We start from the raw sequence: 12,936 nt of genomic DNA, 5'->3' as shown, positions 1-12,936 counted from the left end.
CCCTGCCAAGACCCCTTCTCTTTTAAATTTTTATTCATCTCATCTGGAAATGAAGGGAATGAGTGATGTCTGATGTCTTTTTCCATGCTAAATGCCTTAAATTTTACCTTTTTTTAACGCTCCTATTTTCATGGCATACAATTCCCTTAGCCCAATATATACTTAACTCACCTTCTCTACTCCCCACAAGAACATATTTGTCTTCCTTTAAAATGTGCAAATAACCAGAGCATAAACTAAAAAAAAAAAGGAAGAGGAAAAATGCAGAAAAGAGTAGCTTTAAAACCAGCACCCTTTCATTATTTTCAGTCTAACCTTCCTTGAAGAGCTTCCACCTTGTTGATTGTACTTGGATTGTAATTCCCCTGGGCAAGCAAGCTATCTGCAATTTCCAAAGTGCCTTCTAAATAATCAGCGATCAAGAAATGCCAAGTAATCATGATCTCCCATGTACTTATTGAGGGTCACTCTGAAACTGGGCGTCGGAGCCTCCTGTCTTAAAGTGCCTCAGCTCCTTGCTTAAACGCCGAAATTGATGTGTTCGGGGTTAGCATGGAAGCCCGCCCCCTGTACATTACCATTATTATTATTTTGTGTTTCCCTAATACTTTCATTGAACGATAATCATGTTATGAATATTAACTTTTATAGGCTGCATTTGTAACTGCTTATGTGTAAAGAAGCAGCACTTTCTGAAATCAAAATGACACTAATAATTTAGTCAATTTACTTTTTCCCATCTCTGTGTTTACAGTCGTGTTATTTTCTTACTGCACGATCTGAATTTTGATATAGTCATCCTGGTAATGAGCCTTTCTGTTCTTCATATTTAAAGACTCATTTGTCACATAGAACAGAATTGGTTTAAATACATTCATTTAATAAATATGTATTGAGTACCTACTAGGTGCCCAATCCCATGTTGGACAGATGCTGCTTTTAACAGCTACACAGAGGATGGTGAGGAAGACAAACTTATAAACCACAAATCCACAAATTACAAATGATGTGACACACATAGCACTGGAAACATGTAGAGGGCATTTTGAGTTCTTCGAGTGGGAACACCTAATCAATTCTTAGGTTCAAGGAGTATTTTCTGAGTTTTTAAGTTTGAGGAAGGTGGGATTAGGAGAGAAAAAAATTAATGAATACATAATCTGTCCGGTGTTTATCAAGATGCAGAAAACCTTCATACCCATTAGAACGGCTATTATTAAAAAAAAAAAAACACACACACACAAGCACACACACAAATCACACAAACACACACACACACCAAAAAAAAAAAAAAAAAAAACAGAAAATGACCAAGTATTGGCAAGAATGTGGAGAAATTGGAACTCTCTTGCATTGCTGGTGAAAATGTAAAATGCGTGCAACGTGGTAGTCCCTCAGAAAATCAAACATAGAATTACCATATGATCCAGCAGTTCCACTTCTGGGTGTATCATCCAAAAAAATTGAAAGCAGGGACTCAAACAGATATCTGCACACTCACGTTCACAGCAGCATTACTCACAACAAACAAAAGGTGGAAGCAACCTAAGCATCCCTCGATTAAAAATGAATAAAAAGTGTGGTAGATAAATACACAATAGGTCGGGAGCAGTGGCTCATGTAATCCCAGCACTTTGGGAGTCTGAGGCAGGTGGATCACCTGAGGTCGGGAGTTCGAGACCAGCCTGACCAACATGGAGAAACCCCATCTCTACTAAAAATATCATCATCATAATAATTAAATAAATAAATAATGCACAATAAGATATTGCTCAGCCTTGAATAAAAAGAAAATTCTGGTGCATGCTACAACGCGGATGAATGTTGAGGACATTATGCTAAGTGCAGTAAGCCAGTCACAAAAGAACAAATACTGTATAATCCCACTTACCTGGGGCACTTAGGGGAGTCAAACTCTTACAGACAGAAAGCAGAATGGTGGTTTTCACGAGCCAGGGAGAGGCAGGGTGGGAATGTAGTGTTTAATGGGTGAGTATAACGTTCTGTTTGGAATGATGAAGAAGTTCTAGAGCTGGATGGTGGTGGTGGTTGCACAATTGCAATGTACTTAATGCCACTGAAGTGTACACTTCAAAATGGTAAATTTTGTGTTACGTGTGTTTTACCACAATCATAGTAAGAGGTGCAGAGACCCACACCAGCCTTCTCTAACTCTGAATTGTGTGAGGCTGGGTATCCAAGGACAGTCCAACTCCCCACCCGCTTTCTACAGTGTTGTCTTCCCGGGAGCCGCCGCTGTTTGTATGTCAGCTTTATTTGTAAATACAATTAAAAATCCAACCACAAAACACCATCATCCAAGGGGTAAATGTTCTCGGGCTCTGAAACTGAGTGCCGTCATTCCCATTAACGGTAATGAGAGTCCCATGGCTAAACCTCCGCGCATCATGCTCAAAATTTACCCCCTAGAGTTTGCAGATGGAAATAAAAAAAGATTATCTTATGTACAAACAGAAAACAGAAAATAAAGCCAGAAATGGCATTCTGACCACAGAGATGCCACGGGGGCGATTAACAGGCAATCTGGTGAGGGCTGTTTCACAGAGACCTAAGGAGGGCTTATGCTGAAAAGAATGCCCAATCCTGGTCTCCAGAGCTCTTGCAATTTCAGAGCAATCAGGGCTACTGGTGGCCCAAAGTCAGGCGCTTAAGTTCTGACTCTGACAACAAAACCTATTTTTTAACTGAAAATGTCCTCTGGAGATGGATGAAAAAATAGATCTATACTTACTGTGCCATCTAAAAGTCCTGAAATTTTAATTTCAAGTGAATTTCTATTTGAGGTTTTTAGGAGTCCTGGTGCATTCCCATAATTAAAGACTTCAAGTTTTTAATTCCTTCTCTCCACTTTGAATTTCCCCTGGAGCCTTTGTCATGTTCTATGTTGTGAGGAAAAGTAATCAAATTAACATAAGGGGCTTTATTGGAAGTCAGTTTCTCTTTCTCTCTCTCTCTCTTTCTCTCTCTCTCTCTCTCTCTCTCCCCCTCCCTCCCTCCCTCTCTCTCTCTCTGACTTTCTGGGTGTTTCTCTTATCTCTGTCTGTCTCTGTCTCTGTCACTCTCTGTCTTTTCTCCATGACACTTCAGGGACTCTCATCCTGACTCTTCCCCACACTGCTTCATTTTCCAACTTCTACCTGCAGAAATGTACCGGCTTCCTTTGCATCCTTGTCAACATTTAGGTTGACAAAAATGGCTTTCATTCCATATGGTCCCCTCTTCCAGCATCTCTAATGCCTGACTAGGTACAACTCTGAGACTTATTCAAACTTTCCACAAAAAGAGTTTGATGGGCCACCACCTTCCCGATGCATCAGATACTTTCTCGTCAAGTTCTCACCACTTTCTTAGGCAAGCTGTGGCCAGGATTAGGGGAAGGAGAAACATTGTATGGCATGCTCCCTATACTTGAGGAACCAAGAGCTGGAGCAATGCCCTGAGAAGGGCATGGGAGCACAATAGGTCAATCAACCAACCAACCAACCAAAATGTCTAGACTTCAGTTAGAACATCCGTTTACAAAGAGTGGTCTGTGACAAAGATGTTGCCAAGGTGTCCACAAGGTCAAAACTATTCCCATAGAAGTAGTGAGACATTACTTGCCTCTTTTCACTCAATTGGCATTTGTGCCCATGGTACAAAAGCTGAACTGACAAATCAGCTTCATTTCTTCCTGGGAATCAGTCCACATTTTATTTTATAGTGCATTTATACAAGTTCCAGCATTTCCAAGATAATCAGGTCACATTCAGGTTAGCACTGCTGATAACAAAATCATACAACTACCTCTGGCTTCAAAAACAACATAGGGAGTCCGGGCACAGTGGCTCGTGCCTGTAATCCCAGCACTTTGGGAGGCCGAGTTGGGCGGATCACGAGGACAGGACATTGAGACCATCCTGATCAACATGGTGAAACCCTGTCTCTACTAAAAATACAATAAATTAGCCGGGCTTGGTGGCTCATGCCTATAGTCCCAGCTACTCAGGAGGCTGAGACAGGCGAATCGCTTGAACCTTGGAGACAGAGACTGAAGTGAGCCAAGATCGCTCCACTGCACTCCAGCCTGAGCAACAGAGTGAGACTCTGTCTAAAAAATAAAAATAAATGAAAAATAGGGTGATGCACATTAATATCTCTTTCCCTTAAATACTACAGAAGATAATGTATCCCAAAATAAAATCTCTAAAATCACATGCCTCTTGCAATCCACTATGAAGGCATATTATTTATGTTAAAATTAGACCGTATGGAACATGAGTATAAAAAGAGTTTGAAAGCTCTCTAAAATTTCCCCCAATGCCATCTTTTTAGCAGGAACCAAGGCCATGGCAAAGACTCTTCAAGTAGTCTCTGCATTACTCACTGCCACACACCTGAAGCTAAAAAACCAAGACCAGTTTCACTTAACAATGCTCTCAACGAAGCAGTAAAAAATAATTTTATAACATCGAGACCCTTATGGGTACTTGTTTTTGATATTCTGTCTTACAAAATGGGAAGTACACATAGCACATTTCTGTTGTACCCGAAAGTATGATGGCATTGTGAGGAAAACACGTGTGTGATTACTTGCTTGCTTGAATTGCAAGCTGAACTAGCCACACTTCACACAACAACATTTTTACTTAAATGAACAACTAACAGAAAAATTATGGCTATTTGAACTAGAGTATTTAGCAGATGTTTTCCCAAAACTGAATAAAATGAGCCTGTCATTTCAAAAGAAACAACTGACAATATCAGAATTCAAATTAAAACATTCGAATTTTAGAAAATGTCTCTCTACCACTGTGAGCTGATGGAGAACCAATACTTAGAAACATTTTCTGATGAGATTGCTGGTAACCACTAATGTAGATTTTAAAATATTTCATGCTTACATGTATCAACATTTGGAAGATTTGCATAATTACAATGAACCAATATTTTCCAAAAGACCAAAGCATGAAGTTACAAAATCACACGAGTCTGCCATCAATTTCATTGAAGTTCAATTCAATATAGACAATAGATTTTAATACAAAAGTAGGAAAAACTCATTGATGTCATTACAGATTTCACATTACAACTAACCCTTAAGAAACTATTTGCCAAATGGTGTACCGTCAAAGATAACTACCCAAAGTTATCTGAAAAGACTATTAAACTACTTCTGACTTTTCCAGCTACATGTATGTGAGAGGCCAGGTTGTTTTATATCCTTCAACCAAAATAACATTGCAACAGATTGAAGAATGTACAAATTTTTCAATTTACTTGTTTGCTCGATGTTGCTTGATCTATTCACTGCAGAGCATGTGGCTCTGGCTTACACAGGTTTACTGTGCTATAATATTCTATTGCAACTACCACATCAGTGTATATTTTTCCACGCTGAGAATAAACATTTAGGTTGTTGCCAATTTTTATTTTTTTTTTTACCGTAATGAACAATGCTGCTTGAACATTCTTTTTATCTGTCTTATTAGATAATTTTTTCCTTGGTTTTATTCCTAGAAGTAGAATTGCTGATTTATGGGAGGAAGAGACTTTTTAATTCTGCTAACACAAACATCTTCTATTGATTTTAAGAGCTTGACATAATGTTAATTTATGTAATTCTCAGAACAACACAGTGAGCTAGATCATAGTATTCCCCTCACTTCACACATGAGGAGAGTGGGATGCAGAGAGATTCAGTCACCTGCCCATGATCACACAGGTAATGGGAGGTAGAAATGGAACTGATTCCCCTCAGGGAGGCTGCAGCATCCGTGTGCCTAACCAGTGTCCTAGCACATTGCTCCACAAAAGACTGACCAACTTACACTCTCACCAGAACTGTGCAACAGTATTCTTTCTTCGTGTTCTTTCCAACACTTGGTATTATCAGACCTTTCAATTTTTGGCAATTTGACAGGTATTAAATGATGTCCTATCATTGCATCAGCTTACATTGTTTTGGTTACTGGTTCTGAGCATCTTTTCACGTGTCTATTGACTGTTCAGAGCTCCTTTTCTGTGACTTGCCTTACTATCCTCTGCCATTTTTATCCTTTGTTGTCATCCTTATGAATTTGGTTTTTTAAATGGATTCTTTGCATTATTCTTGTTCTATATATGTTATATATGTCTTCTCTTAATCTGTGGCTCATCTTTTAGTCCTTAAAATAAGGATATTTATTAAGGATACTCTATGGAGAAAGCTCAAACTCAGCTTGAAGAAAAAGTTTCAAGGCCAATCAAAGGGACCTCTCTCCCAGACTTCTACTCAGTTATGAGGCTACTTATTCAATACCTCCACTGGGATGCCCAAAGCAACTGAGCACCTGGCTTACTCCATACCCACTGGCCTAGCGCAGCCTCCCCCCTCCTTAATGATGGCATCTCCATGCTTTTAGCAGATCCACAGATAATCTGAGAGCACCACCTCCACCTGGCCCCAGACACCACCATCCCTTACCTGAGTCATCTCAGTGGCCTCCACACTGGCTTCCTATTTCAGTCCATGAACCCTGGAATCGCCTTTCAAAGAGAAATCAAGTATGCCACTCCTGCTGTGAACCTGGCAACGAAGTTCTGAAGGAACTAGAAAAGTACCATTGGAACATCACATTAATAAATGCTGCGGGCCAGGTCCACAGATGAATGCTAAAGTTAATGAGCAAAGCTCTAAGGAGCAGTAGAATATTTTCATCATCTCAAAGTTTCTTCTCCCAAATTTTCTAATGAATGTGGTGGTTTTAATATATGATTACAAATTTCTTGAAATCCCTCCTTCCAGGAGGCAGAACTTAAATCTCCTTCCTTGAATGTGGGCTGGGTTTAGCTACTTAATGCTAATGAATAGAGTATGGAAAACCAAAAACAGTAACTTTACAGTGGAGAAATCTGGCGAAGACCACCTTAACCAAGTGACCAAAATTACATCACCAATGAGGAGTCATGTGGTTCCCAGGTATCCCCCAACATAGTGGAAAAACAGGAGCACAAAATCTCTTTGGTGTTCTTCCTCAAAATCCATACCCTCAGAGTATACATGAGAAAACATCAGCCAAACTCAAACTGGGGCACATTCTACAAAATACTTGAATACTTTTGAAAAGCGTCAAGGTCAAAAGAAAGAGTCACAGATTAGAGGACACTGATGAGACACTAAACAGAAAATCTGGATCCTGAAACAGGAAAAAAAAACAGATCATTAATGGAAAACTGGGAAAACCCAAATAAAGTATGCAGTTTAGTGAGTACTATTGTACTAAAGTTGATTTCTTAGTTTCGATCAATGGAGCATGGCTGTGAAAGCTGAGGGAAGGGTATAGGGCACACTTGTACTCTTTGCAGCTCTTCGCTAAACCTAAACATTATTTCAGGTAGAAAGTTTAAAATTAAAAAAAAAAAAACAGTAATGGCTTCCCATCGTATTCAGAAGAAAAGTCAAGGAGCTTATCCACAGGAGCCCATGTGACCTGCCCTTCCCACTTCAGCTCTGGCCCCAGCGCATAACTCAGTGAACCAATATTTTCCCAAAGACCAATGTATGAAGTAACAGAATCGCATGAGTCTGCCATCAATTTCATTGAAGTTCAATATAGATAATAGATTTTAACACAAAAGTAGGAAAAACTCATTGACGTTATTACAGAAATGAAAATCATCATTTCCAAAACGATTAAGTCACTAAATTCAGTCCACATTCCAGGATGGAAATTTAAGTTCTTTTGTACAAGGCAGCTTTCCATAGTTGCCTCGACTTTTCTCACACTGACCACTTCACTGCTCTGGAACCTGCTCTCACACTCACATTTGGTTCTCAGATGCTGTCCCTCAGGTATCTCTGTGGCCAACAACCTCACTTCTTTCAAGTCTTTGCTGAAATGTACCCTTCTCAATGAGGCCACACCTGATCATTCCGTTAGCTACAACTGCCCTCCGCAACCACTCCTGACCCTCCTTACTCTCCTCTTTCTCTGTTTTTCATACCATGCATCACCTTCTGATACCCCAATTCACCTCTCCACTTATTATGGCTCTTGTTTATTATCGGTCTTCAGGTCTATGAATGTGATCTTGTCTTGGTTTACTCTTGCATCTACAGTGCCTAGAACATGGGGCTCAGCAGACTGTTGAGTGAATAAGCTTGCCTGTGTCAACCCTAGCACTTAGCTTGACTCATTAATTATCAATGTACCTGCACCTAGGAGCTCACCAAGTGATGGAGGGAATAAAGACCTATTTATTTTGCAGAGGAGGCATGGGCAAAAGATCCCAAATAGTCCCTCAGATCTGGGACTAAGAGGGGAGTAGAAGCCTCTTCCCGTCAGTACAAGAATAGCAATGACTTCCCTTGCTCCACACAATGTCTTCGTGTGCCTGGAAAGACGGGTGAAAAAGTAAGCCTGCGTTTTAGGCAATCTTTAAGCCAAGTTGAAAGTTATGAAAGATTTGGGTAAGCTTCTTTCTAAGCACCTTCAAAATTCCCAGAGGGCTTTTCTTATGTGGTAGGTATTATAATGAAAAAAGACCCAGACATGACAAGAGACACATGGGTAAAGACAGCTATTAAAGCAAGAATGATTGATTTCATAACATTCCAAGGTAGCACTCTTAAACTCCAGATACAGCCACCTCTCGATGTCGGGCTCCCTAATTTGCATAGGTAATTGACAGCTTGTTAACAGCTCATTAAGAACACTGAAAACCATGTGACAACTACAATCGTGTGCATAAATGGGGATAGAATCTGTGACTTGCAGGATATTGAGAACTCAATCAGATCTCAGATTACAGGTCAGGAAGTTAGTGAAAAAATAGGGACACTGACCAACTTTTTTTTTTAGAACTTTATTTAACAGTCGTGTGGTCCATCAGTTCATAAATACAAACCTGGGCCATAGTGATTTTCAGAATTCAGCACTAACAGATGAGACGATGTAAGTTCCAGTTTAATATATAATAAATACTTACCGGCTGATCATTCTCACTTTCTAAAAACACCCATTAAACTGCTTATGCAGTTTTAAAATTTGTTCTTAAAATTCACCTTTTTCATAAACACTAGTCATTTAGACATCACAATCTAATATTCTGCAAGTGAGAAAAATGTAAAGTGTAATTTGATTTTAGCCTATAAAAAGGAGATAAATTTCCTGATTTGCACACAGTTACTATCCGTAAATTTGGAGCCTGCGTTTTTTTCAAAGAACATTTGAATATAAATAGTGCAAATAATTGTTACATCAGCAAATCTCTTCTGAGCATAGATGCCTGTGCAGAAACCTTCGTTTGCAAACTGTCTCTGCTGGATGGAATAAGTAGTTTAAAGGCTGTCTGCAGCCGCAGTGGAGAGCAGTGAGCTCAGTGCCCTGCCCCAAAGTCACCTGTGACCGATGCTGATTCTTATTTTCTCTCTAGCTGCCTGTAGATAGCAGGTGTGGACTTAGGGGCCAGGAAATGCTGTCCCAGGCTCAGTCCTCTGGATTCTGAAAACACCCTGCAGTTGCAAGATAGCCTAGTCTTCCATGCTTCCCAGCTCTGACCGGCTTAGCCAAACCCACTCTACACACCTCCTTCTCCCCCACAGTTACCTTCAACTGAAGAGGACCAATGTGGGTGGCTCTGTGTCCTCACTCAAATCTCATGTTCAATCGTAATTCTCAAGGTTGGAGGAAAGGTCTTGTGGGAGGTGATTGAGTCATGGGGGCGAACTTTACCCTCGCTGTTCTCCTGATAGAGTTCTCATGAGATCTGGTTGTGTGAAAGTGTGTAGCACCTCCCGTTTTGCTCTGTCTCTCTCTCTTGCTGGCCACGTGAAGACCTGCTCACTTCCCTTTTGTCTTCTGCCATGATTGTTAAGTTTCCTGAGGCCTCCCCAGCTGTGCCTCCTTTACAGCCTATGGAACCGTGAGTCAATTAAACCTTTTTTCTTCGTAACTTACCCAGTCTCCGGTAGTTCTTTATAGCAGTTCAAGAACTGACTAATACAAGGACTTTCTTACGTGGTTTGGTTTCCCACTCTCTGTCCTCTCTGCCTGGCCAATTCCATATCACCCAATCAGGTCCAGCTTAAGGGACTCTGCCACAACAGTGGAGCCACGTGGGGAGAAAAGAGCACAGAATCAAGATTTAGGAGATCCAGGAGTACCATCCAGAGCCCTGGCTTTACTATGGCTGAAAAAGTAGTTCATTCTGACTTAGATGTTTAACTGCAGAAGGTCTCAATTTCTTCACCTACAAAATAAGAGTGATACTACAGAGATAGGAGTAATACTATCTACAGCTGACTCTTGAACAATGTAGGGGTTTGGGGTACTGGCCCTCTCTACAGCCAAAAATCCATATGTAACTTTTGACTGCTCAAAAACTTTACTAAATAACCCTCTATTGAGTAGAAGCCTTACTGATAGCATAAATAATTTATTAACACGTATTTTGTATGTTACATATATTATACACTGCATTTTTACAATAAACTAGAGAAAAGAGAGCCAGGTGCAGTGGCTCAAGCCTGTAATCCTAGCACTTTGGGAGGCCAAGGCGGGCGGATCACGAGGTCAAGAGATCGAGACCATCCAGGCCAACATGGTGAAACACCATTTCTACTAAAAATACAAAAATTAGCTGGGCATGGTGGAGTGCGCCTGTAGTCCCAGCTGCTCGGGAGGCTGAGGCAGGAGAATTGCTTGAACCCGGGAGGTGGAGGTTGCAGTGAGTTGAGATTGTGCCACTGCACTCCAGCCTGGCGCCTGGCAACAGAATGAGACTGTCTCAAAAAAAAAAAAAAAAAAGAAAAGAAAAAGAAAATCAAGAGAAAGAGAAAATGTGCTTACAATTTATTAACTGGGAGTGGATCACCATAAAGGTCTTCATCCTCATTATTTGAGAATGAAACTGCATGTTGAGTAGATAAAGAGGAGGAAGTAAAGAAGGGGCTGGTCTTGCTGCCTCAGGGTGGCAGAGGTAGAAGAAAGTCTATATATAAGTGAATCCTCGAATTCAAACTCATGTTATTCAAGGGTCAACTGTACTCAGAAATCTTGGCAGCGTTGGTTAATTGATATAAAGCCATGGTACAGGATGGAATCATGAAAAGATTGAGAAAGATAATTAATCTCAATCACAAAAGTCTTGGTATTAAGACTATACCAAAGATGTCAATCAACTGGATCCAGGTGGCCACTTTGACCCAAGGAAATCCTATCCAGAGGCTGAACGGAGACATAAAACGCAGGCTAACAAGAACAGATGAACTAGGCAAGACACAGTCTTCATCTTTGGAGTCTAAACTGGAAAAAGATGATGGTGATGTTGAGAGCTGAAACTGAAAGTCCCTGGTGTAGTGAGAGCTTTGAGACTGTCCACAAAAGGCCTTCTGCAAACAGAAGGTATGAGGAATCAGAAACCTCATGAAATACATAGGGGGAGAAGAACACACAGAGTGTAGGCCGGGCACAGTGGCCCACGCCTGTAATCCCAGAACTTTGGGAGGCCAGGCAGGTGGATCACAAGGTCAGGAGTTTGAGACCAGCCTGATCAACATGGTGAAACCTTGTCTACTAAAAATACAAAAATTAGCTGGGTGTGGAGGCACACGCCTGTAATACTAGCTACTCAGGAGGCTGAGGCAGGAGAATTGTCTGAACCTGGAAGGTGCGGGTTGCAGTGTGCCAAGATCGTGCCACTGCACTCCAGCCTGGGTGACATAGTGAGACTTTGTCTCAAAAAAAAAAAAAAAAGACACAGAGTGTAGGGAGGAGATGAGAAGGCAGAGAACAGTGAGTGGAATAGACAGGGAACCATCAACGGAGGGGCCACTCCTTCCACCTGAGCTTCTGCTGCGTAACCTCGTCTGGGAGTTGGCAAATTTCTTCTGCCAAGGGCCAGAAAGTAAATATTTTAGGCTCTGCAGCCTTGTGGTCTCTGTTGCAAGTACTCAGCTTTGCCATTGCAAAGCACTGAAGCAGCCATAGACCATGAACACTTTTGAAACTAATGAGCACACTTCTAAAAACTGGAAGATGCCACAAAAACACAATTCATTTTGTCTCAGGAAACTAGACGATGAAGCTCCCAGGGCTGTTTCTCACATGGTGGCCATTGGCAAGAGTTGGAGGTGGCTTGACCATGGCACCTGCTCTCCAACGTTGCCCACTCAACTTGCATGGACAGCTGAGTTTGGGAACTTGCAAGCATCAGGTACTGTAACCATCACTTTAGAACTGTTATCTGCAGTCCTTCGCCAACTTATAAAGTTGGTTTCAGCATGACTCTTTCACAGAAAAGGAAACTGAGGCTATGGTGTTAAGGTGACCTTTCCAAGATCACACAGCTGCTAGGTTGCTAAAAAAAGGTAAAACTGCTGGAAACAAAAGCAATGCCTTAGAAGGTTTTGGAAGAATTGTTCTTTTCCCTCCTGTTTCCAGTCTTCTTGCTTCTGATCTGGCCTCCAGTGCCTTTTTGCTGCATCTTTTTAATTTCTTCGGGAAATAACTCCCAATGTGAAAGAAGAATACACATTACCTTTTTTCTCTCTCTCTAAATGTAATTTTCTTGTCTCAGATGCAACAAATTCCTTTAAGAGTGGAGATAGTGCCTCAGGTTTCCTTTATTCCTCCAGAGAGCTTATCATAGCCAGGGCAAATAATAGATCCTAAATATAATCAATCGTGGTGGTGGTGCGGGAAGGGGATTTTTTAGTTTTAGCATCTGACTTGAACTTATTACTGATAAGGTACAATTAGATCCAGGCAACTAACTCCTAAAGCAAGAGATCTGAGAAGAGAACCAAGAAGAGAACCAAGAAAAACAGGTCATGCTATAGCCAAAGAACTGACACAAAAATCCACACAATCTGCATGGTGAGGATGGAGGAGTTGGAAGACTTGAGTTCAATGCCCAGATTTACTGGAACACACTCCTGCTATCTGCATTGTG

This window comes from Aotus nancymaae, unplaced genomic scaffold (assembly GCF_030222135.1).
Source record: "Aotus nancymaae isolate 86718 unplaced genomic scaffold, 86718_ANA_hifiasm-v0.15.2.pri h1tg000011l, whole genome shotgun sequence".
Taxonomy (NCBI): Eukaryota; Metazoa; Chordata; class Mammalia; order Primates; family Aotidae; genus Aotus; species Aotus nancymaae.
This window is presented reverse-complemented; position numbering follows the sequence as displayed.